Source organism: Suricata suricatta, chromosome 7 (assembly GCF_006229205.1).
Source record: "Suricata suricatta isolate VVHF042 chromosome 7, meerkat_22Aug2017_6uvM2_HiC, whole genome shotgun sequence".
Lineage (NCBI taxonomy): Eukaryota > Metazoa > Chordata > Mammalia > Carnivora > Herpestidae > Suricata > Suricata suricatta.
Window position 1 is genome coordinate 24140676 of NC_043706.1, and position 26995 is coordinate 24167670.

The 26995-nt window shown below is 41.1% G+C and overlaps 1 long non-coding RNA gene across 1 annotated transcript; it reads left to right on the top strand.

The window, feature by feature from the left end:
- The first annotated feature begins 15072 nt into the window (after nt 1-15072).
- On the top strand, nt 15073-26603 carry LOC115297153. Its single transcript, XR_003911310.1, has 4 exons — nt 15073-15145; nt 15425-15688; nt 22021-22198; nt 26276-26603. It is a non-coding gene; the product is annotated as an uncharacterized LOC115297153 (long non-coding RNA).
- The last annotated feature ends 392 nt before the right edge of the window (nt 26604-26995 follow it).

Sequence of the window (26995 nt, forward strand, 5' to 3'; positions counted from 1 at the left end):
AATTAGTATCCAAAATATGTAAACAACTTATAAAACTTAACGTCCAAAAAACAAATAACCAAATTAAAAATGAATAGATATTTCTCCAAAGAAGACATGCAGATGGCTAACAGACACATGAAAAGATGCTCAATATCACTGATCATCTGGGTAAGGCAAATCAAAATCACAATGAGATACCACCTTACACCTGTCAGGATGGCTAACATCAACAACATAAGAAACAACAGGTGTTGGTGAGGTTGTGGAGAAAGGGAAACCCCCTTGCACTGTTGGTGGGAATGCAAACAGGTGCAGCCATATGGAAAACAGTATGGAGGTTCCTCAAGAAGTTGAAAATAGAACTAGCCTGCAATCCAGTAATCACACTGTTTACCCCCAAAATACAAAATTCAAAGGGGTACATGCAGCCCTATGTTTATTGCAGCATTATATACAATAGCCAAATTATGGAAGTAGCCCAAGTGTTCATCAATAGATGAATAAAGAATAGGTGTCACATGTATATATGGAATACTCCTCGGTCATAAAAAAGAAATAAAATCGTGTCATTTGCAATAACATGGATGGAGGTAGAAAGTATAATGGGGCCCTGGGTGGCTCACTTGGTTAAGTGACTTCAGTTCAGGTCGTGATCTCATGACTTTGAGCCCCGCTTCAGGCTCTGTGCTGACAGGTCAGAGCCTGGAGCCTGCTTCAGATTCTGTGTCTCCCTCTCTCTCTGTGCCTCCCTCGCTCACTCTTGTCTCTCTGTCTCTCAAAAATAAATGAACATTTAAAAAAGAAAGTATAACGATAAGTAAAATAAGTCAGTCAGAGAAAGATAAATACCACATGATTTCACTCATATTGGAATTAAAAAATAAAATGAAGGAGCAAAGGAAAAAAGAAAGAAACCAAGAAATAGACTTTAACTATACAGAACAAACTGATGGTTACCAGAAGGGAGGGAGGGTATGGGGAAATAGATGATGGGGATTAAGGAGTGTACCTGTCATAATGAGAGCTGGGTAATGTACGGAACTGTTCAATCACTATATTGTGCATCTGAAACTAGTATAACACTAACTATACTGGAATTAAAATTAAAAACTGAATAAAATAGTAATAAAAATATACTTAAAAATTTTATGGCTTGGGCTTTTTGTATGCTATCAAAGAAATCTTTCCCTAATTCAATGTGACAAAGTTTTCTTCTAGATTCTCTTACAGACATTTTATAATTTTAGCTGTTACCTTTAGGTCTATTACCCATTTTGAGTTAATTTTTGTATATAGCATGAAGTAAGAGTCAATGTTTCTTTTTCTTTCTTTTTATTCTATTTTGGGGGGGGTACCATTTGTTGAAAAGCTTACCCTTACCTTATTGAATCACTTTGACAAAGTACTTTTGTTGAAAACAAATTGAATACATTGTGTGAGTCTATTTGTGGACTCTATTCTGTTTCATTGATCTATATTGCTATCCTTATGCCAATACCACATTGTTTTGTAGTCTTGAAATCAGATACTCTAAGTTCCTAACTTGCCCTTTTTCAAAATTGCTTTAGCTATTCTAGGTCCTTTGCATTTCCATATGAATTTTAGAATCAGCTTAGAAATTTCTATTTAAAAACCTGCTGGGATTTTGATTGGGATTTGACTGAATCTGTAGGTCACTTTGGAAGGAATTAAAATCTTAAGATTACATTGCAATTTAAACAGTATTTTTCTTTCATAATAGAGATTTTTATTAGTTTTTCAACATGAGTACTAGGTATTATGAACAATTATAATAAAATTACTGAAAATTGAAAATCTAAAAACCCTTGTCATTGCCCTTCTTTCTGAACAGTTATTCCAGTATTTTCATGGCCTAAATTTGAAGACAAATTGTCTTTATGAAGAAGACAACAAGTACCAAACCCTTCCTGACAATGATAATCTGTTAGGTCTTAGGTTCTACTAATTTATAACTTAACACCATACACATGATATGCTCTAAATGCCAATCTTTCACAGCACATTAACAAAATTAGGGAAAACTGGATTATCATGACCCAAGATGTATAGACATCACAGAATTCTGTCAGAGGTAGCAAAAATCAGGCCACAAATTTACAAACAACTTGGGAATAGAAGTTAAGGAATTTCGCACTTGAAGACATATTAAATCCATGGTTGTGACTCCAAATTGCCATTTCCTTCATCTTGTGTCATAGAATATAAAAACTCCCCTCTTACCAGCCTATGGAATGTTAATATCCAAGCAGTCAAAACCTCCTCTCTTTCAATATCCCACTATTTTTTGATCAGAAAAATAAATATCCAGTGCTTGATTTCACCTCTTAAAAAAAAAATAGACATTTCCATTTACTTATATATATTTTTAAAAATGATGAAGATTCCTTCTTTTTAAAAAATATGTTACTTATGTTCTAAAACTGGTATTTACAGAATAGCTGTTAGGCTATGTCTCTGTACTGTTTGAGAAGAAAGATTTGGGACCACTGATAAGACTTGGTTGTAAGCTGTTAATCAGATTTGGCTTCCTTCTCTCTTTCATTGGAGACTGGCCTCTCCTTGTTACTCATTTTCCAGTTTTTTATAGATAAGCCTTCTTCAGTTTTTTCGTTGGCCAGTTTGCTTTTTTGTTCACATTACCTTTTGTTTGCATTTATTTATTTATTTATCCTGAAGATTTCTCGGGTTTTGGTGGCCATTTGTGGCTTAATTTCCAGTTCTGTAGGAACAAGTTTGGCTGACAACCTTGTCTGTCTCTGCTTGGGCTCATCCTTTATTGCACCTGCTAGACTGACTATCCCTTGGGCATCTTGGGATGATTTCACCAGGGAGAGGGCTGCTTGGCTGCAGAGTAGGAGAGACTTTCCCGAGTGGAGCTGCCCCGCTACGGTGTCATCGCACCCACAGTGCTGGGACCTGATGCTGTTGTTTTTAAGTTTGGACTCCTAATCATTCAGTGCTCCGTATAGAAATGCAGTGGGGGTTTTTTTCCCCACAATATTTTATTGTCAAATTGTTTTCCATATAACACCCAGTGCTCTTCCCCATAAGTGCCCTCCACCATGAGTCAGGCAGAGCACAGTGAATGTGTAGGCAATCTAAATTCTCTTTATAATACCATAATGGTGGATACATGTCATCATGCATTTGTCTAAACCTATAGAAAGTACACCATGAGTGAATTTTAATGTCATCTGTGGACTTTGAGTGATGTTGTACCAATGTGGGTTCACTCATTGTAACAAATGTCCCACTCTGGTGGGGGGTATTGATGATGGGGGAGACTGTGCTTATGTGGGGATAGGGAGTATATGCAAACTGTATATGTATCTTCCTGTCAAGTTTGCTGTGAACCTAAAACTGCTCTAAAAAAATATAGTCTGCTTTTAAAAACCCACCTGCATCCTTGCCAACACTTTTTATATTGTGTTGTTGATTTTAGCCATTCTGACGAGAGTGAGGTGATATCTCATTGAGGTTTTGATTTATATTTCCCTGATAATCAGTTGAGCATATTTTCATGTGTCTGCTGACCATTTGGATATCTTCTTTGGAAAAATGTATATTCATGTCTTCTGTCCCTTTTTAAATTGGATTATTCCTTTTTTGGGGTGTTGAGTTTTATATGTTCTTTATATATTTGGATACTAACCCTTTATCAGATACGTCCTTCAATGTACAGGAGCTTTTTTATTTTGATAAAGTCCCAATAGTTTACTTTTACTTTTGTTTCCCTTGCCTCAGGAGACATATCTAGAAAAATGTTGTTGGGCTGGCATCAGAGAAATTACTGCTTGTGCTCTCTTCAATGATTTTTGTGGTTTCAGGTCTCATATTTAGGACTAAATCCATTTTGAATTTATTTTGTGTATGGTGTAAGAAAGTGGTCTAGTTTTATTCTTCCTCATGTTGCTGTCCAGTTTTGCCAACATCATTTCCTGAAGAGACAGTTTTTTTTTCCATTGCATATTCTTTCCTGCTTTGTCTAAGATTAACTGACCATACAATTATGGATACATTTCTGGTTTTCTATTCTGTTACATTGATCTATGTGTCTATTTTTGTGCCACTACCATACTGTTTGTATCCCTACAGCTTTGTAATATAACTTGAAGTCTGAAATTGGAATGCCTTCAGCTTTGCTTCTCTTTTACAAGGTTGTTTTGGCTACTCAAGGTCTTCTGTGATTCCATACAAACTTTAGGATTATTTGTTCTAGCTCTGTGAACAATGCTGGTGGTATTTTGACAGAGATTGCATTAACTCTGTAGATTTCTTTGAGTAGTATAGACATTTAAACAATATTTGTTCTTCCAATCTATAAGCATGGAATGTCTTTCCATTTCTTTTTGTTATCTTCAGTTCCTTTCATCAGTGTTTTGTAATTTTCAGAGTACAGGTCTTTTACCTCTTTGGTTAGATTTGTTCCTAGGTACCACTGTTTCTTGTGAAATTATAAATGGGATTGATTCCTTAATTTATGTCTGCTGCTTCATTATTGGTGTATTGAAGTGAACAGATTTCTGTATGTTGATTTTGCATCCTATGATCTTACTGAAATCATTTATCAGTTCTAGCAGGGTTTTTTTGTGGAATTTTTCAGGTTTCCTATATGTAGTATCTTCTCATCTGCTAATCATGAAAGTTTTATTTCTTTCTTGCTGATTTGGATACCTTTTATATCTTCTTGTTGTCTGATTGCTGTGGTTAGGACTTTCAGTACTATGGTAAATAACACTGGTGAGAATGGACATAATTCTTTGTATTTTTGTGGTGTTGGTTGTTATTTCTCCTCTCGTGATTTTATTTATTTATGTCCTTTCTCCTTTATTTTTAATAAGTCTAGCTAAAAGTTTGCCAACTTTATTAATTAAAAAAAACACTCTTGCAACCCAGGAATAAATCTCATGGTGAATTATATGGTTTCATTGATATGCTTTATTGTTTTTTAATTTCTATCTCATTTATTTCTGCTCTAATCTTTATTATTTCCTTACTTCTTCTGACTTTAAGCTTTATTGTTGTTCTTTTACTAGTTCCTTTAAGTGTAAGGTTAGGTTGTTTATTTGAGGTTTTTATTGCTTCTTGAGGTAGGCCTGTATTGTTATAAAATTCCCTCTGAAGACTGCTTTTACTGCATCCCAAAGATTTTGGATTGCTGTGTTTTCATTTTTACTTGTTCACATTTATTTTTTTCTTTCCTCTTTTATTTCCTGGTTAACCTATTTATTGTTTAGTAGCATGTTGCTTAACTTCCAGGTATTTTTGGTCTTTTCAAATTTTGCCTGTGGGTGACTTTTAATTTCATAGCATGTGGTCAGAAAAGATGTATGGTATGGCTTCAATCTTTTCATGTTTGTTGAGTCCTGTTTTATGACCTAATATGTGATCTATTCTAAAAAATGTTCCATGTGCTCTTGAAAAGAATGTGTATTCTGCTATTTTAGGATGGAATGCTCTGAAAATATCTGTTAAGTACATCTGACTCAGTGTGTCATTTTAAGCCATTGTTTACTTTTTGATTTTCTGTTTAGATGATTTGTCCCTTGATGTGAGTGAGGTAATAAAGTCCCCTACTCTTATTGTAAAATTATCAATTAGTTTCTTTCTGTTTGTTATTGGTTGTTTTATATATTTGAGTGATTTGATGTCAGGTGCATAAATACTTAAAATTGTTATGACATTTTGTGGGCGTGTTCCCTTTATTATGATACAGTGCCCTTCTTTGTTTCTTGTTACAGTCTTTGTTTTAAAGTCTGGTTTGTTCTATGTAAGTATTGCTACTGTGGCTTTCTTTTGAACTTCATTTGGATGATAAATGTTTCTCCACCCTCTCCCTTTCAATCTGCAGGCCTCTAGGCCTAAAATGAGTCTCTTATAGGAGGCATATAGATGGTCTCCTTTTTTTCATCCATTCCAACACCATATATGTTTTTTTTAATGGAGTGTTTAGTCCATTTACATTCAAAGTAATTATTGATAGATATATATTTAGTGCCATTTTATTACTTGTTTTGTCATTGTTTCTGGATATTTTCTCTGATTCTTTCTTTTCTTTGACACTTAGCTCTCTCCTTTGCACTCAAAGTGTGCTTTCTAACATTTCTTACAGGGCTGCTTTAGTGGTCACGAATTCCCTTAGTTTTTGTTTGACTGGGAAACTCTTAATCTCTCCTTTTATTCTGAATGGTAGCCTTGCTGGATAGAGTATTCTTGGCTGCAGATTTTTGCCATTCAGCACGTTGAATACATCATGCCGCTCTCCCTGCTGCCTTGCCAAGGTTCCGTGGGAAGACCTGCAGCCAGTCTTCTGAGTCTTCCTTTGTAATTTAGGACTTCCTTTGTTTTGCTACTTTTAAGATTATTTTCTCTATCAGTATATTTTGCAAATTTAATTACAATATGTCTTGGTGTTGGCCTGCTTTTGTTGATTTTAATGGGAGTTTTCTATGCCTTCTGGATTTGGATATCTATGTCCTTCCCCAGATTAGAGAAGTTTTCTGCTATTTCTTTTTTTTTAATTTTTTAAATTTTTTAAATTTATTTTTTGAGAGACAGAGAGAGACAGCACGAGCAGGGGAGGGGCAGAGAGAGAGAGAGGTACAGAATCTGAAGCAGGCTCCAGGCTCTGAGCTAGCTGTCAGCACAGAGCCTGACGTGGGGCTCGAACCCACAAACCGTGAGATCATGACCTGAGCTGAAGCCGGACGCTCAACTGACTGAGCCGCCCAGGCGCCCCTCTGCTATTTCTTAAAATAAATTTTCTAACTTCTTTTTCTCTCTCTTCTTCTGTGACTCCTATAATATGAATGAAATAGCTCATGGAGTCACTGTGTTCCCCAAGACTCTTCTCGTGTTGCATAATTCTTTCTCTTTTTTGTTCATCGTAATTTCTTTCTATTATTTTGTCATGTAGATCACCAATTTGTTCCTCCACGTCTTCCAGCTTTGTGTCGTTGTGTTAAGCCTGTTTTCAATCTCATTTATTGCCCTCTTCCTCTTTGATTAATTCTTCAACTTTTTTATCTCTGTGATAAGGATCTTACTGATGTCTTCTATTATTTTCTCAAGCCCAGTGAGTATCCTTATGATTATTACTTTAAATTCTCCATCAGTCCTGTTACTTATATTTGGTTTGCTTATATCTGGCTATGGCCTATCCTGTCCTTTCACTTGGGATAAATTCCTCCATCTTTGCATTTTGTCTAAGTCTCTCTCTTCCTTCTTCTTTCTGCATGCTAGAAATGCTGATTATGTTTTCTGCTCCTGAATGCAATGGCCTTCTAGAGAAGACGTCCTGTAGTGCCCAGGCCCTGGAGCTTCAGGGAGTATCTTGTGTGCTAGGCTGTTGTTTTCTGGCTACTCTGTCCTTCAGGCCAGTCATCAGCAGAGGCTCTCCTTGCCTGCAGTGGGCAGTATTTGGTCCCTAGCTTAAATGTAGGAATTTTAACCAGGTGTACTCTGGTCTGCTTGTGAAATGAGACCTGATACTACCTCCACAACTCTTTGGCTGGGAGATGTGGTGTAGGCAGGGGGTTGTGTTGGTTTTCTGGGGGAAAGGCCCACCATACTGGGACTGAGGCAAGCTTGACAAAGAAGGGCAGTCCTGCCAGAGCACAGGGATGTGGGGCTTACTGTAAGCAAGTTAGGCAGCCAGTGTTGGTGCTGCGCTCCTTACCACAGGTGGCTCTGCTTTTATGCCAAGGGGTAGGGAGAAAAATGGTTCCAACCACTCCTTTGTTCCTAGAAAGGCGTGTCTGTGAATGTTGCCTCAGGGATATGTTTTGAGAAGAGCTAAGAACCCCTGTGTGCCCCAGGCATTCTTCAGATCACTGTTTCCAAGCAGTTTGCCCCTGCCTCTCCAGGAGCAGCACGGTGCCTCCTGGGATCTATCCCAGCCAAGACTGCTGACCTTTAAAACTTTAGGCTTGGGGTGCCTGGGTGGCTCACAAAGTTAAGCAGCAGACTTCAGCTCAGGTCATGATCTCACGGTTTCTGGATTTGAGCCCCGCGTCAGGCTCTGTGCTGACAACTCAGAACCTGGAGCCTGTTTCTGATTCTGTGTCTCCCTTTCTCTCTCCCTTTCCCCAACTCATGCTCTGTCTCTCTCTGTCTCAAAAATAAATATTAAAAAAATTAAGAAAAAAACTTTAGGCTTTAAGACCTGCTTTTGCAAGAACTCATGCAATTCAGCCCCTCTTGTTTTCCAAGCCGATGGGTTTGGGGAAATCTTCTCTGTGTGCATTCCCCTGTATGCTCCTCTCTTTCTTGCCTTTCTCCCTGACCATGGCTTCTTCCCCTCTGCAGCATTCATGATCCATTTCTCCCCTAAACCATGTCTCAATACTTCCCACCTTTTTTTTTTTAACATTTATTTATTATTGAAAGACAGAGCATGAGCATAAGAGGGGCAGAGAGAGAGGGAGCACAGAATCTGAAGCAGACTCCAGGTTCTGAGCTGTCAGCACACAGCCCAAAGCAGGGCTTGAACTCACAAACCACAAGATCATAACCTGAGCCAAAGTTAGACACTTAACCAACTGAGCCACCCAGGTGCCCCCATACTTCCCACCTTCTTCAGTGTGGCATCTTCTTTCCCTTTAGTTGTGGAGTTTGTCCTGTCAGTCATTAGGTTTGTAATTTGATTGTAATTGCATTGGATCTACAGATCATGTTGAGAAGAACTGATATCTTGACAATTTTGAGTCTTTATATTCTTGAATATGGAATATCTCTGCATTTATTTAGTTCTTCTTTGATTTAATTCATCAGAATTTTATAGTTTTCATACAGATTTGAAGAGGTACATGTACCCATCTGTTTATAGCAGCATTATCAACAATAGCCAAAATATGGAGAGACTCCAAATATTCATCGACTGATGAATGGATAAAGATGTGTATATATGTGTGTGTGTGTGTGTGTGTGTGTGTGTGTATGATGGAATATTCATCAGCCATTAAAAAATGAGGAAATCTTGTCATTTGCACCATGGTTGGAGCTAGAGTATATTACGCTAAGGGAAATTAGTCAGTCAGAGAAAGACAAATACTACATGATTTTATTCATATGTGGAATCTAAGAAACAAAACATAATAATAAACTTTGAGAGACTCTTAAGATAGAGAACAAACTGAGGGTTGGTGGTGGGGGGAAGTGCTATATGGGTAATGGGTATTCAAGAAGGCACTTGTTATTATGAACACTGAGTATTGTATGTAATTGATGAATAATTGAATTCTATGCCTGAAACCAATATTGCACTGTATGTAAACTAACTATAAATTAAACAAAAATTTGAAAAAAAAGAGTTTTTTAGTTTTCTTCATATAGGTCTTATACATATTTTGTTGGATTTATAACTAAGCCTTTCAGTTTGGAAGGTGCTAATGTAAATGGCTTGCAATTTTAATTTCAAACACCACTTGCTCATTAGTAGTATATAGAAAAGCAAATGACTCTTGTATATATCAATGTTGTATCCTGAAGCCTTCCTATAATTGCTAAGTTCCAGCAGGGCTTTTTAGTCATTTCTCATAGATGATCTTCTACATAGATGATCATGTCATCTATGAAGAAAGATAGCTTTATGTCTTTCCTTCCCAACTGATGTATCTTTTCTTTCCTTATTGCATTAGCAAGGACTTCCAGTGCAATGTTGAAAAGGAGTGGTGAGAGGGGACATGCTTGCCTTGTACTGGATCTTAGTGGAAAAGCTTCAAGTTTCTTACCATTATGTATGATGTTACCTGAAGATTTTTTATAGTCTTTTTAAAGTTGAGAAAGTTTCCCTCTACTCCTACTTTACTGAGAAGGTTTTTTTTATTGCAAAAAATATTGGGTTTTATTAAAGGCTTTTTTTCTGAATCTCTTGATATGATCATGCGATTTTTTTTTCATTTTATTTGTGTGATAAATTATATTAATTGATTTTTGAGTGTTGAACCAGCCTTGCATACTTGAATAAATTCCATTTGGTCATGGTGTATATGTGAGATTCTATTTGCTAATATTTTGTTGGGGATTGTTGCATATATGTTCATGAGAGATATTGGTCTATAGGTTTCCTTTCCTCTAATGTCAGTTTGTTTTTGGTATTAGTGTACTGCTGAAATCATAAAATGAGTTAGGAAATATTCCCTCTGCTTGTAGCCTCTGAAAGAGATTGTGGAGAATTTATATCATTTATTCCTTAAATGTTTTGTAGAATTCACCAGTGAATTCATCTGGGTTTGTTGCTTTCTATGTGGGAATGCTGTTGATTCAATTTCTTTAATGGATATAGGCCTGCCCAGTTAGACTACTTCTCTTTGTGTGAAGTTTATCAGATTGTGTCTTTCAAGGAATTGGTCCCTTTTTTTAAATTATCAAATTTGTGGGCATAAAGTTGCTTATAGTATTTTCTTTATAATTTCCATGGGATCTATAATGATGCTCCTCTTTCTTTCTGATATTAGTAGTTTGTGTCCCCTTTTTATTTTTATTTATTTATTAGATAGTTATCCCTGCTAAAAGCTTATCAGTTTTATCAATCTTCTCAAAGAACCAGCTTTTGGTTTTGTTGAGTTTTCTCTATTTACAGTAGCCAAATTATGGAAGTAGTCCAAGGGTCCATCAACAGATGAATGGATAAAGAAGATGTATTATATATATGCAATAGCATATTATTCATCCATAAAAAAGAATGAAATCTTGCCATTTGCAATGACATGGATGGAGCTAGAGAGTAAAACACTAAGTGAAATAAGTCAGAGAAAGACAAATACCATATGATTTCACTCATGTGTTAATTTAAGAAATAAAACAAGTGAGCAAAGAAAAAGAGAGGGAGAATGGAGACAAGCCAAGAAACAGACTCTTACCTATAGAGAATAAACTGATGGTTACCAAAGGGGAGGTAGGTGGAGGGATGAGTTAAATAGACGATGGAGATCAAGGAGGGCACTTGTTGTGATGAGCACAAGGTGTTGTATGTAGGTGCTGAATCACTATATTGTATACCTGAAACTAATGGAACCTGTATGTTAACTGTACTGGAATTAAAATAAAGTTGAGGGGCGCCTGGGTGGCTCAGTCGGTTAAGCCTCCGGCTTCAGCTCAGGTCAGATCTCACGTTCGTGGGTTCGAGCCCCGCGTCAGGCTCTGTGCTGACTGCTAGCTCAGAGTCTGGAGCCTGTTTCAGATGCTGTGTCTCCCTCTCTCTCTGACCCTCCCCCTCTCATGCTCTGTCTCTCTCTGTATCAAAAATAAATAAAACATTAAAAAAAATAAAGTTGAAAAAAGAAAAAGAGAAAATTTCATTGATTTCTGGTCTAAGTCTTAATTTTTTCTTTTCTTCTGTTAATTTTGGATTTTATTTTCTCTCCTTTTTCTAGTTTCCTAAGCTAGAAACCTGTATTGTTGATTTTAGATCTTTCTTCTTTTCTAAAATATGCATTCAGTGCTATAAATTTTGCTCTAACTGCTGTTTTCACTGCATCCTACAAATTTTGATAATTTATGTTTTCACTTTGATTTAGTTCAAAATATTTTAAAATTTATCTTGAGATCTCTCCTTTGACCCATGTGGTATTTAGAAGTATGTTGCTTAACTTCCACATTTTTGAGGGTATTCCAGCTACCTTTCTGCTTTTGATTTCTAGTTTAGTTCCTGTGGTTGAGGAGCAGACATTGATGATTTCTAATCTTTTAAAAGTACTAAGGTGTGTTTTATGGCTCAGAATGTGGTCTGTCTTGGTGAATGTTCTATGTGAACTTAAGAAAAGTATGTGTTCTACTGTAGTTGGATGAAGTAGTTTGTAAATGTCAATGTATCTAGTTGACTGATGGTGTTGTAGAGTTCCACAAGGCCCTTTCTGATCTCCTGTCAGCTGCATCTGTCCATTTCTGAGAGACAGGGGTTAGAGTTTCCAACTACCATATTGGATTCACCGATTTCTCCTTGAGGTTCTACCAGTTTTTGCCTCACATAGTCTGTTAGGCATATACACAGTATTAATTATTATGCTTTTCTGGAAAATTGCACTCCTCATCACTATGTACTGCTTTTCTTTATTCCTGATAACTTTCCCTACTTTGAAGTCTGTTTTGTCTGGACTTAGGATAGCTCCTCCTGCTTGCTTTTGATTAGTGTTAGCATGGGATAGTTTTCTCTATTCATTTACTTTGAATTTACATACATCTTTATATTTAAAATAGGTTTCTTGCAGACAAAGTATAGTTGGATCATGTTTTTTTTGATCCACATTGGCAATCCCTGTATTTTGTTTGTTTGTTTGTTTGTTTACTTGGCAATCTCTTTTAACCGGTGCATTTAGATCATTGACATGGGCCTGTGATTTTGATGAAGACTTGGCAGGTCTCAGTAGCAAACAGTCCTTTTTGGATATATTTTCATGGTAAGTAAGATAATACAAATAATCCACTTAGTACAGTGTCTAGGACATAAGAAGTGCTCAATAAACATAAATAATCCACTTAGTACAGTGTCTAGGACATAAGAAGTGCTCAATAAACATTAGGCATCATTGTTAGGATTATGATTTTTACTTGTCAGCCTCAAAATTTACCCCTTGGATGTTCTTTGTGGGGCCTTAGTGTGACTGAAGAAATTGCTGTTTATTACCCCATCTTGTTCTATTCATATATTGCCACTTCCAACACTCTGTTTCAAATTACATCAAAGTAAGCATTCATTTAGCTGACAACCTATCACAGGGCATCTTTCCATGTAAAATGAACCAATTTATAGTCATTGCTGACAGCTGGTTTTTGAAGGAAAGGCCATTTTCCTTAGTTGATTGTGAAGAACAGTGATTAATTCAGCTCATCAGACTGCAGCAGCAAATACTAAAAAGGGCCTCATTGTGGGAAGCCCCCCACCCTCGGTCTCTTGAAACCTACATTTCCAAATTTATCAGAATTTCCTGAGTCTAGACTGGTCTTTGGAGGTCACTTAATCTACCCTCCCACCTCCTACACTATTTTTAAGGACTTCTAAATAAAACTAGAGCCTGTTTTTCCTTGGCAATGGACCATTAGGAGAGGCGAGTTTGGCAGTATCCATATTTTAGGATTCTGTGGACTTAAGAAAGGGGGCCCTGCCTCAAAAAGTGACTTGCCAGTTTCTGAAAGGGGACAAAGTCTGATGCTACAAGTATAAGAAGTGTTTAAGAAGAAATCTTATATGGTGAGGTTGCCCCCCCCCCCTTAGCATCCAGTAGGAGAGGAGGTACATGGTAAGATGGAGAGGAAACAGAAATTTGATCTATGATACCCAAAGGACTTTGGCTATAAGACTTATTGCTGTAGCAGGAAATATTGTAAGTTCCTTCTCCCAATGGTGTTCTATGAGGAGAAAATGTGAAGACCATATTCAAAATTACCTCCAGGACCTCACTGTAGATGCACCTCCTGGTGGAGACAGGACTCTCTCTCTCTCTCTCTCTTTTCTTTCCCTTCAGGAGAATTGTGTGGGTAAAAAAGACCAGGAGAATGTCAGAGAAAGCAAAAAGAGAGAGCAAGAGTAGCAAGAGAAGGGACTTGCAAACCCAAATCCTCGTGGAATGGATGTCAACTAGATGGGAGAAAAGAAATGGTGAACTGTGTTCTGGACCCTGTGACTGGCTGACCCTGGGGGCCTTTCTTTATAGCAGCAGGCAGACCTGCTCCCCGGACCAGACCTTGACATTGCTCACTAGACCTTCCCGCTGCAGATTCAACTTAGACTAAAGCCTCTGAACCAATCTGCAGAGCAGAGACCACCAGCAAGGGAGAGGTGGGTTATCTGAGGGGAACTTCACACCCTCCTTACGGGGCCCTCCATTCAGCCGTTGGTGATGAAAGTCCAGCTCCTGTTATACATGGACTCAGGCACCGGCTCCAGTGTTGAGAAAGTGCTTGCCTTCAAGCATATGTTGTCCTGGCCAGCAGGGAAAGCGAGAAAGTAGACAACTGAGTTCCTTCATTTTGGTCCAGGTAAGAATTTAGGAAGTGAGCTTGCTTCCAATCATTTACTTGCTTATAATGTCATTCATCGAAAGCGGGAAGAGCTGTACCATCTTGGGGAGACATATTCATGGATTAAACATGGATGTTCCAAACAGGTGCCATTTTTGCAAACCTGGTCAAAAAGTCAAATTTTATAGGTCTTGGCTCCCTGTGGTGGGAGAGCGAGATTTAGAGTATATCTATTCTCCTTCAGGAAGCGACAGCTTTGACGTGTTGTGTGCTGCACATCTGCACATCCGTGAGCATTGCAGAGGCTCAGATTTCCAGAACAGTTGGCAAGCACTTTGCTCCATATTTCCCAGAGAACACACACTGCTGTGAAAGGAAGAAATAGTTGGTTTTCCTCTAACCACCGCGTTGTGAGGCAAGAGGCCATCTCCAAGCAGCAGTCATCCTCACTGGAAACAGTAGGACCCTTCCTCAGGGCGAATGAGAAATTGACAAAGGCCCCTGCTGCACCTCACGGGGCCCCCCTGCCCCTGGTTGTTCTGGGGCTTCATTGCCTGAAAGGACCACGTGCTCCACACAAAAGATGGCATCACCAGAGCAGGGACGTTTTGGGCACTCAGGATTTGAGCCTATGAGCACAGACCCAGCTGGGCAGGGTCAAAGGGGACCACATCCTGCAACAGGGAGAGCAAAGCAACATTTTCCTATTACTGTTCGACCCAATGTGCTGGGAATGAGCAGTTTCACATCTTTTTATTGGTTTGTCAAGATACTACAAAATTTTTTTAAGTTTATTTATTTATTTTGAAAAAGACAGAGACAGCACAAGTGGGGAAGGGGCAGAGGGAGAGAGAGAAAACCCCAAGCAGGCTCCACACTGCCAGTGCAGAGCCCAAGTGGGGCTCCACCTCATGAACTGCGAGTTCGTAGCTGAAACCAAGAGTTGAAAGCTTAACTGACTGAACCACCCCAGTGCTCCTGTCAAGATTTTTAAAAATGCTAACGAGACTGGAAGCAATTTTCCAAAATTTTTGGATGAGGTAGACGTCAGTAACTCATTGTCATGTTGTTATTTACAGGACAGTTTGCTGCCTTGAGGGTAGTGGTGCTCAACGTGTAGCTCAAGGTGACTCGGGAGCCAGGCCCAATACTGCCTATAAAGCACCATCCTGAGGTTTATCCAGTGAGTGTGGGGGAGTTGAGCCTTGAATCGTTTGCTTGATAGTTTTTTTTTTTCTTTCCCTGGAAACAGGAAAAAGAATTTCTCCCTACGCCCCAGGCACTCGTGCAGGAAGTCCCTTTCCTTTCCTTGTGCAGAAAACAAAGATGCATACATGCTCTTGGAGCACTGCGAACACAGCTCTGCTTTGAGCAGCAGCTGAGGCCCCAGATCACCTTCCCCTCCCCTGGGCCCGGTCCACTGTAAATCATCACATCTTGGGGTCATTTCTTTTTTACACAGGCTGCTTTGTAAGTGGAAAACAAACTCCACAAAACCCTATGCTAGCTCTCGGCAGGAACCAGCTGGGTCAGTGTGCGTTTGCACGCAAAGCTGTCCGCAGCCCGCACTGACCCAGAAAGCCAGGGACCTGGCGATTCATAAAGACTCTTCCCGGTAAGGTCGTCAGTACCAGCACTGTAAGGCTTCAGTTCGTTCCCCCAACAGCCTGCAATGTCTTCCACCGGCTGGGAGACAGCACAGGGCCAGACATGGAGACCTTCCAGGGTAAGTCACAGCACTGCTGTCCCCTTCACCTTGTGGAGGCTGGGTGGGCTCCCTACAATGCCTTCTTCGGCCGCTGGTCCTGCCTAGGACCCGACTGATTGCCCAGCTGGCCAACCAGCGGAAGGTCCCCAGCTGCCGGGGAGGGCGGAGGCCTGGAGCACCTGCGCCCCATCGTCACCGATCACCGCATTTGTGAGCTGTTGCAACACCTTCTCTTCTTGCTTCTGAGGAGAGCTCAGAGGCCAGGAGAGAAGCCACCGGTCGTTTTTGGAAGGGGCCAGCCTCTTTTTCAGGTTTCCCCGTCGAGTTTTAGCTACAACAGCATCTTAGAAGTGTGTTAAGAACTGTCCTCCTACCTGCGGTTTGCCAGGAAAGCAAGGAAGCCGAGGTGGGAATCCCAATGGGTGTCCACCCCAGAGTCAGACCCCCCCAGCACCTCCTATTTTGTTTCTTTCTTTGTTTGTTTATTTAAACATTTGTTTTGAGAGAGAAAGAAGCAATGAGTGGAGGAGGGGCAGAGAGGGAGAGAAAGAATCCCAAGCAGGCTCTGTGCTCTCAGTGCAGAACCCTCGTGGGGCTCTGTTTCATGAACGGAGAGATCATTCAATGTGTGACTGAACCACACCGACTGCATTATTTAAACTGCCTCCTCTTTTTTATTTTCCCTATTCCCTTCCTCCCTTTTTGGGGCTTTTCCTCTTAGCTGTAATCTCCAAACATCTCACTTTTCAGGGTAATTTTGATTTTCTTTTGTTTTTAAGTAAACCTTTTAAAACTAACCATAACATTTATACAGAACACCGCAGGGCCCTGAGGGTTAGCTCGAAGAATGTCCACAAAATGAACAGATGAGTATAGTGAGCCCTCAGGTTAGGAAACAGTATCAGTAGCACCTCAGAAGCCCCCTTGGCGCCCCTCCCAGTCTCTGCACCCCACCAGCCTAACCCCTACATGACCTCTGTTACTGGAAACTGATTTTGCTTAGTTTTCAGTTTTACTTAAAGGGATTTGTGCAACAGTATCTCTGGGGTTTCATCCATGTTGTTGAGCGTGGAATTGCTGAAGAGTACTCAAATTTGTGCTTTTCTCTGGAAGAACACTCACAGAATAACAAGCGGAAGAATAACTAACAAGTGCAAAGGAGCTCTGAACGCAGACGGAGATCTTAGGGACTTGAGAGCCGAGCTGATCTTGAGGCGCCCGGCCCCTGCTCTGTCTGCTCTGAGATGCGGTCCCAGGACAGCCCCAACCTCTGCTCTCTTTTAATCCGTGATATGATGATTTATATTATGACAAATTAAATATTACTAGCTTGCTAAGTGAGTTTACATGTCAAGTTGTGTGTACCTCATTGGAAGACGGCTCACCTGATATCTGGAGTCAGCGTCACATGGATCGATCAATCAATCCTAATTCCAAGAGATGCGGGATCAGAACCAGTCAACCAATGAATTCATCAACAGGCATTTGTAAGAGCCTCTTGTACTTTCCTTCACTCACCTCTGTCCACAGGTGGATAGTTTTATTTTATTTATTTATTTGAAAAAAATTTTTAAACATTTATTATTTATTTTTGAGTGACAGAGAGAGACAGATCATGAGCAGGGGAGGGGCAGAGAGAGAGGGACACACAGAATTGGAAGCAGGCTCCAGGCTCTGAGCTGCCAGCACAGAGCTCGACGCAGGGCTCAAAACCACAAACTATGAGATTATGACCTGAGCCAAAGTCGACGCTTAACCGACTGAGCCACCCACGTGCCCCATCCTTCAGTTTTTAAATATGCAAATGAGATCACTGCATCATAAAGACAAGGTGTAAACAATCATTTTATATAGCATTGTTTTCTATACAACTAAGAAATTAAAAAACACCCAAGATAGACTACTGGAGAACTCCACACAAAATTGAGACACCAAAGTCCTACTCTGTGTAAAAGTAAAGAGAAATAACTCTGCCATGCAGAAAGGTCAGTGAGAAAGGTACCCTGCCTCCATCTGGGTACATGCGGGAGAGAGAAAAATACAACTTCCATGAGGATTTGAACCACAAACTGGGATTCTGATCAGTTAGTGGACTGAATTTGCACTAGCAAACATAGAATTCATTTTAAAGTAGCATCTGTTTAGTAATGCCCCAGGTTCTGACAGGAGCAAACATGGGTGTTCTCTGGAAGAAATGAGACCTCCATTGTGGTGACTGCAGTGGTAAGATGCCCTCCATTGTTCAGATGCCTCAAGTTTCAGCGATTTCTTAGAATGTGAATCCATGACATATGGTAATAGCAGTACTTCCTGATTTGTGGTAGAGATCAAAGTGGAAACAGACAGACATAATGAGTATGGTACATAATAAGTTCAGTAAACTGTAGTCACTACTGAACAAAGTTTTCAGTCTTTCTGTATTCCTGTATCCAGGTCTGTAACATGGAGGTCACCATTGACTCTGGCCGGGAAGCAGAGAGTAAAAGTAGCAGCGAAGGACCCCTGGGTGGCTCAGTCGGTGGAGTGTCTGACTCTTGATTTTGACTCAGGTCATGACCCCACAATTATGGGATTGAGCTCTGTGTTGCATCAGGCTCTGCTCTGGGTATGGAGCCTGCTTAATACACTCTCTCTCTCTCTCTCTCTCTCTCTCTCTCTCTTCCTCTGACTCTCTACCTCCCTCTGCCCCTCTCCTCCACTCATGCTCTCTTGCTCTCTCTAAAATAAAGGGGAAAAAAGTAGCAGCAGAGAGGTCTGAAATGGCCAGGGAAGGCTTCGTGGACAAGAAGGGTCTTGAGACTGGTTGTGGAAAGTTGAACAAGGAAAGGGAAGAGAATATTCCAGGCTGGGAGACAGTAGCAGCAGAGGTTTGAAGGTGGATATGAATGTGACCTACAAAGGAGAAGGAAGGAGCTAAGCTGCAGGAGAGGAGTCCAATGGGGTACAGGTATGAGAAGGAATGCACTAGGGATCCTGAGCTGGGCTGCCATCTGGTAAGTGCGCCTGGAGGACCTGTGTGGACAGGGTGTCTAGGAGACTACTGCAATGATCCACCCGAGTGGACAAAGGCAGCCCCTTGGCCAACAAGGGGACTGTGGGATGGGGAGGAGAGAGGGTGCCTAAGAATGACAGGAGAATGAATGGGCAAGATTTCAGTCTACTGATTTGATAGATGCAAGAGATGAACAAGAGGGAGGAATTAACAATGAAGAGCCTTCTCCTTCTCCCAGCATGAAGCCTGAGCACAAGACTGAGGAAGGGTCCTGTGGATCAAACTGAAACCCCTGGGGAGTGTCTCGGATCTGTTTTTCCTGTCTCCTGGCCTACCTGAGTCCCTTTCTGCCCATGGTCCTTCTCTCTACCTCCCCCAGTCTCCGAATGAACTAATTTATAACCTTCTTCATTTTCTCAACTTCCCAAAGTCAGCTTGAACCTCACTCACTCAGATCATACTTTGGTTGAGTCTCTGATAAAAATGACACAAGAGCCCCCAGCAGAAGACTGATTCCCTTCATTCTTCCTTTCTAGGATCACTGCTGAGTTCAGCCTCTCCAATGCTTCTCTCCATTCTGGGATGGCTGGTACCAGTGGGAATTGGCAGGGACACCCCCCACCCAGACAAAAACAGCTGAGAGCACAGGTGCAGCAGCAAAGTAACCACCACCACAAAGAACAGAACATGTTTTGAATGCTCCTAGAAGCTCCCAAACTCATCCTCAGTATCCATACAAATAGTCAACCCTGAGACAAATGATCCAATGGAAAGTAACATGAAGCTAAATGAAAGAAAGCTGACAGTCACTAATAATAATGAAAAGATGCAACCTCATCATAATTGAAAAAATAAATGTCTGATGTTACCAAGTGTTGGAAAGAATAAGGCAGACGGAGCTTGTAAAAACGGGAGTGCACGTTATACAAAACTTTGGGGACAAGTCTGTCACTTTCTAGTAAAGGCAAAGATGGATTTGCTAGAGGATCCAGTAATTCATCTACAAGCAAGGAGTCACAGCAAGCCCTCTGCTCCAAATGTTTGCAGCGGCAACAGTGACAACAAGCTGACCCCTCTCAGCAGCGGAATGAGTCAGCTGGACTCTTCAGTCGATACAGCTATGGAGATGAGGGAGTAGGTCTGGGTCAGCTTCAACAGTGACATGTGGAAAGGAAAAATAAAGAGCCAAAGGATACTGTAGGTTATCATTTGTGTACATTGCAAAAACATGCAGCAGATGTTTATGGATAACATATAATATGCAGGTTATCATTTATGTACATTGCAAAAAAAGCAGCAGATGTTTATGGATACATATAATATGCAGTAAAAAGTACAAAGTCAGACCTCCCACCACCGCACGCAGCCTTCAGCACAATGTGGTCTCAGCATGTGGGTGTGTGGGGGCTGCTCTGATCCAAGGTGGGAGCTCCTGCTACATCCATCATGATTTATTTATTCATTTAAGAAGAGAGATCTGCAATTATATAGCAAAATGTTCACATATTTTAAAAACTTCAGTGGGCAGTATATGGATGTCTATAATGTCACTTTCTGTGTTTGAAAGGTTTCCAAAATTTGAAAAACATGAAACAATGAAGAGTTGCTAAGAAATATATCAAAGTGTCCCTAGAAAGAAATTGCGCTGCTTACAGCTACTCGTGCCAGCATGAGAGGAGTTGTGGGATTCTTTTCCCTCTTTGGTTTTCCAAGTTTTGTGGCTGTAGCATTTTTATAATAAAAGACTACAGAGGGTTTTTTCTATTTCTTTAAAAAGTAATAATCTGGCAAAGAAAAATGAGTGGCCAACTACGGCACAGTTCTTGAGGCTTGCATCCGTCTCTTAGCAAATAGGGGCCCCTTTGTAGGTACGATTAATACAGTCCACCGGGGAGGGCTAGCGGGTTCTCTAGCAGAGGGCACATGGCACACAAAGAGCACAGTGTTGCTAATTCTGACACCAGTATTTCCGCAGGACTGAATTGATGGAATCTTTCTGAATGTGGTGTTTATGGCACCAAATGAGAAAGATCTCGTTCATCGGCTAGACCCTCCCCCGGAAAGGCGCAGGCAGATTTGTATTCAGGTTCTCAAGGTCCAGTTTAACACCAGCGTCTTCACGTGGTAACCACGATTAGTTCTGCTGAGGTGGATGCGGGGCCTGCAGAGAAGGCCCGTCAAGCCACAGCTGCGCAGACGGGCCCATCTAGCTTCTGGGGGTCACTAACCCATTTGAGATGCATTTTTCTTTTCTTTCTTTGTTCATGTTTTATTTATTTTTTGAGAAGGGGAGCACGAGCAGGGGAGAGGACAGAGCATCCCAAGAGGTACAGCAGTGCTGACAGGGTGCAGTGCGCCTGATGTGGGGCTCCAACTCACGGACAGCAAGATCATGACCTGATCAGTCAGATGCTCAAGCAACTGAGTCACCCATTCGAGATGTAAACAAAGTTCCTCAAACCCTATTTCACAAATGCTGGGCCAACCAGCATCCTTCCCATATTGGCAGGGAAGCGTCAGGGGGTGTTTTAAGATTCCCCCAGTCACAGCCACCTCCTGGAATCATCTCCCCAAATTACTGGTCACCTCACTGTGCTGTCCCTCCTGATCTTGCAGTGTCCCCGCCAGGGGATACGTCTCCTCTCAGGGTTTGAGGACACGGGCTGCACTACTGCGCCACAAAACCTCCCCCAAATGACCAGACAGCGTCTCTGATAATATGTCATCAAGTGAGCATATGTCATGACTAATCATTAAAATGCTTGTTATTACAAGTCCTTCGGCTCTCTTGGCCACCAGTAACTTCTCACTGGCTCTTCTTTCTGGCAGAACTGTGCATACCTCTTTGTTTCTTTACTCCTCTCTATGTTTTTAGAACTGTTTTCCTGGTCTAGGGTCTCCTGGTCTTTCACTCTTGGGCTACCCTGAAGAAATTTGTTAAATGGAACACTTTTGTTCGTGTCCTCTCAATGTTATCCTTCTTGGCTTGCCCCAAGCGCTATTTTTTTTCTCTTGACAAAATGATACCCCAAAGGGTATTATCCAAAAAAAAAATTCTCCATGCTAAGTGCAATTCTGCGACAGAAGTTAAACCCCACCCCACGGGGCTGCCGCTGACTTCATCCCTTGATAATACCATTTGGGAACCACAGAATACCCCAAACCATACTGCGCTAAGTGTGAAATAAGTGATCAAAGCAGTAAATTTTGTAGGCATTGGTGCAGCATGGGGGAGGAAACAAAAGCACTATAGGATCTAGTAAGAGATTATTAAAATTAAAATTACAAATTAAAATGATGGAAACAGCAGCTGAATTTTCAATAACAACACTCTGACACTGGGGTTTTGTATCCTCAGGCTGACTTTACAGGCTGGGGGCAGTTTCCCCTGGTCTGGACGAAGGAGGGAGGCCAGAGGAATCAGCTGCTTCTTGAGGGGCCGGATGGCTGGGTCCCAACTCCACTCCAGTCTGACTGCCAGGGATGGAGCGTTGCTGTTTCCTGCCCGAAGATGGGAGTAAAGTACATTCTAGCAGGTAAAACCCAGGAGTCCTAGTCCAGCTGAACAGGGAGCTGATATCTGAAGGTGGAGCTGTAACAAGAGCCACCCGTGCCAGAAATGGCCCCCTATAAAAAAAAAAAAGTTGAAAACCCATAACTGAAAGAAGCAGAGGCCTCTGTCAGTGCTGATGCGGCCTCCAGTGTGTATTTTGGAAGTGAACCAGCCGTGAGCAAGCATCGCCCAGCACAGTGCTCTGCCCGCAGCAATTACTTACTCTGTTCAGTGGGAAAAGGATAACTAAACTCGGGAATCTAAGGAATCAATGGTGATATAATTGATTACAGCTCTGAGCTCAAGATTTCCTTGGGCTTCACCCACGGCTGAGACCACACTTGTCTCCCACGCAAACCTGGGGGCATCACGTGGGCTGCCTCCCAGGCTCCCTGCTGCCTCCCACAGCCTTGACCTGAGCTGAGACCGTTCCCAGGGAGTCAGGATGATGGGGGCCGCAGCTTTGGCTGAAGCCCAGCAAAGTCCTTCAGCCTGTAGAAAAAAAGGGACACTGAGGGTGGAAGGATGGAGCCTCCCTGTTCTGGTTTTCTCTCCTGCCTTTGTCTTATTATGACAAGGAACTAGTCTTTCTTTCTTTCTTTTTAATGTTTATTTATTTTTGAAAGAGAGACAGAGGCAGACAGACAGAACGTGAGTGAGGGAGGGGCAGGGAGAGGGAGACACAGAATCCGAAGCAGGTTCCAGGTTCTTAACCAAGAGATCATGACCTGAGCTGAAGCCCGATGCTTAGGTGACTCAGTCACCAGAACTGAGCCCCAGAGCGAGTTTCTCTCAGTCTCCCTTCCTCTCAAAGGCTCTGGACAACCGTGGGGTGGCCATAGCCAGGGCCTGGTGGGGGACTATGGACCACTTCTGGGAATGCAGGGCTTCTAGTCTTTGAAATACTCTCTTGACATTAGTTAAAGTACCCTGACCCTTGGAAGGGGAGTCCTAAGAAAGGAAACAAATGAGGGTGGGGGAGAAAGTATGAGCAAGTCCTCAGATTTTGGTCCTACCAATGATCCCAAGACCCAGTCCAGAGGTGGATCCCTGCACAAGTCTTCCCTCCAAAGTGGCAGCCTTGGGGGTCTGACGCTTCCCATTTGGGTTAAATGCCACTCCAAGCACTAATTACCCAGTATAGAGAAGTGCAGTGAGTGCTTAAGGAGAGAAAAGTTATTCAGGACGCAGAATTTCTATTTAATTTTACTGTTGAGGACTCTCAATGGTGTGTTTCCACGCCTGCTTTTCTCCTGTGGCTGCAACTTTAGCTCTTATTCATACATCCTCTTTCCTATAAAAACAAGGTGATGCCGATGTGGGTCTTGAAAGAATTAATCATTTGGCATTGGACACACCATTTTACAGCAAAGACTCCATGCCCAGCGGGCCTGATGCTGGTACAATTGTAATTGGGAAAAGTGCCTCTCACTGTTCACTGACACTTTCTCGTGAGTTGTCTGCATCCATTTCATGTCTGCTGAACCCTGAAGGAGACCCAGAGAGCAAGAGAAGAACTACTGATGCACACCATGGGAATAAGATGTGTATTCCAACATCCTAGCTGAACTAATAATTTGCTAGTCAGTCAGCAATGAAATTTAACCTAAAACAAGCCTGCTATCAGAATTAACTGATGGGAAGTATGACAAGGATGATGGCCCATTTGATCTTGAGCTTCTCGTGACCTGCTTATGAGGGTAAGGGTGTGTGTCATCCCTAAGTTGCAGAAATGCCCCCAGAGTGGTATTGCTTAAAACCACTAGCTAACATTATGTGAGTGAATATCACCACTTAACATGTACGCATACATGTGGTCTCTTGCCTACAAACTGGATGCTAAGACACTTGTGATCAAACATCACTTCTGACACATCTTTCATCCTTTGCAGAGTGTTGAATCAAAATTTGCTTATCTTGTGGATGCTTACTACATCTACTCCTTCAGGGGCCATTGAATCACTGACTCAGGACTGAGAAACAGAAATCAAACTAGTCTTACCGTCATCCCTGGTACAAGTTTGCACTAAATAATAAAATGTTTGCTGAGTGGAATATATACACTAATTATCCTAGAGTTAAATCATTTTAGGAGATAAACTTTATTGTGGAAAGCTTCATAAAATTTTCATGAATATTGAGAAGAAAAGCAGTATAGTATAAGAGACCCTCATGTGTCCAACAGCCCGCTTAATGATTATCAACTCATGTGCAATACTTTTTCATTTAGACACTTCCTTTGAAATATTTTGAAACAAATTTCAGATGTCACATTATTTTGTCTATAAATATTTCAGTATGGTTCTCTAAAATAGTAAAACTCTTTAAAGTTTATTTTTTAAGTTTATTTTTATTTTTATTTTTTGAAAGAGAGAGCACACAAGTGGGAGAGGGGCAGACACAGAGAAGGAGACATAGAATCTGAAGCCGGCTCCAGGCTCTGAGCTGTCTGTGCAGAGCCTGTCACAGGCTTGAACGCACAAGCCATGAGATCATGACCTGAGCCGAAGTCAGACACTTAACCAACTGAGCCATCCAGCCCCCACTAAAATAGTAAAACTCTTAAAAAAAAACCCATAATATCAATATCATACCTTAAAAAAATAATAATCAATATCATCAAACACACATTGATTTTTAAATTCTGCTGTCTTATACATTTTTTTAAATACTTCGTTCAAATCAGGATCCAAAGAAGTTCAAATCATTTCAATTAGTTGATGTTCCTTTTACATCTCTTCTAATATGTAATTGCTCCTTTTCTTTCCTGGCCCTTTTGGAATATATGTATTGAAGAAATCAAATTATTTGTCCAGTAGGACCTGGATTTTGCTAATTGCATACATGTGGTGTCTTCTAGCATGTCTCTCTGTCCTCTGGCTTTCTGATAGTTACATCTTGGGTTCTTTTGGTTTGGGTTTTGGTGTTTTGGTCAAGAATACTTCACAGATGGTGTTGTGCACCTCAACTAAGAACCACAGAACGCCTGGTCATTCAGGCCTATCTTATGTCATTAAGAATTGCAAGATGGTGATTCTTCTAATTTTAAAACCATGTTTTCCTTCATTTTGTTTGCTGGAATGCTTCTACAAAAGAAACTTCCTCATGAACGACTTGATTCCCTTAGGTGTAGTTCATATAGGAAAGGCCAGATAAATGCTTCATGCTTTCCTCTTACTGGTTTTCAAAATATTTTTTTTCAAAAAATTTTTAAATGTGTTTTTTATTTTTGATACAGAGAGAGACAGAGCATGAGAGGGGGAGGGGCAGAGAGAGAAGGAGACACAGAACCGGAAGCAGGCGCCAGGCTCTGAGCTAACTGTCATGGCTCGAACCCATGAATGTGAGATCATGACCTGAGCTGAAGTTGGAGGCTTAACCAACTGAGCCACCCAGGCACCCCTGGTTTTCAAAATATTAAGTTGGTTTCCTAGCATCTTCCAACCAGTACATGGGTGTAGTTGTTGTTGCTGTTTCTGAAGGTCAGAAAGAACAGAGATTTGAACATAGAGATGTGTTACAGTTCATTATTGTTTTTGTTCTCACTGATACCCACATGGTCACATCATCAGCAGCCTCAGAGATAGAGCATTAGTGATGCCTTCCATTTGTAGAGCAATGGAAGTTATGTGTGGTTGTGTAGACATTATCCATATTTGGGGGATGTAGCTGTGGTTCATTAATTCTCACTACTGTATAATGTTTTATTATATGAATATATCATGATGTATGTAACCAACTAACATTTGAATGGTTTCTACTTCTTTGCTTCTATACATAATGCTTCTGTGAACATCTTTTCTCCTAAAGCACATGGTCAGGAGCCTCCCAAGCTGGGCTACGTAGGCTTTTCTCATCTCAACACGTGCAGGATGTCTGTGTCACACCTTTGCGTCAACTGAGGTGATACGAGGGTGCCTATAGGAGCTTGGTGAAAAACATTAATTACAGTTTTCATGTATTTTCTGATTACGATGCATAATTCTCTCTCCTTATTCTGAAATTTTCCTTTTTCTTTTTCTTCTTTCCCTGTCTTCACCACCACCACTTCGGATCACAGGTGGGGCGTGAGGTACGAAGCATTCTAAGCCAGTGTGTCTTAAAATGTGGACTGGGAGCCTCAAGGAACACTACACTACGCAGTCTCTGGCTAATGGGAAAGGGACAGAGGTGGACCTCATTCATGCCAGCCTCAAGCTAAGTGGCATCGGTTTCGAGGATGAACAGACTCCACGGGGCGCGAGCGGAGAACAGCGGAGACGAGCAGTCACTGCACGACACGTACTTCGATAGCAGTTGCTGCGGCAGCTTATTCGCGTGGGGAGTACATATCGGCTTCAGTAAAACAAAGCCAGTTGGGGGCGCCTGGGTGGCTCAGTCGGTTAAGTGTCAGGTCATGATCTCACTCTCCGTGAGTTGGAGCCCCATGTAGGGCTCTGGGATGACATCTTGGACCCTGGAACCTGCTTTGGATTCTGTGTCTCCCACTCTCTCTGCCCCTCCCCCACCCACACTCTGTCACTCTCTCTCAAAAAAATAAACATTAAAAAAGTCATTTGCCTGTCACCTTAAATTAATTTTCATCATTAACTTCATTGATTTTGTATGTTTGTACTGAATATACAAATTCATTTTAGTTTCATAGCTATAAGACTATACAAAGAACATTATAATAAAAATATCAAAGTCCATATCCAATTAGAATCCTCTTTTTTTTAATTTAGAAATTGATCATTACTCAAGTTGGAGAGAAAGTGACCATAGTAGTCTACCCAAAAGC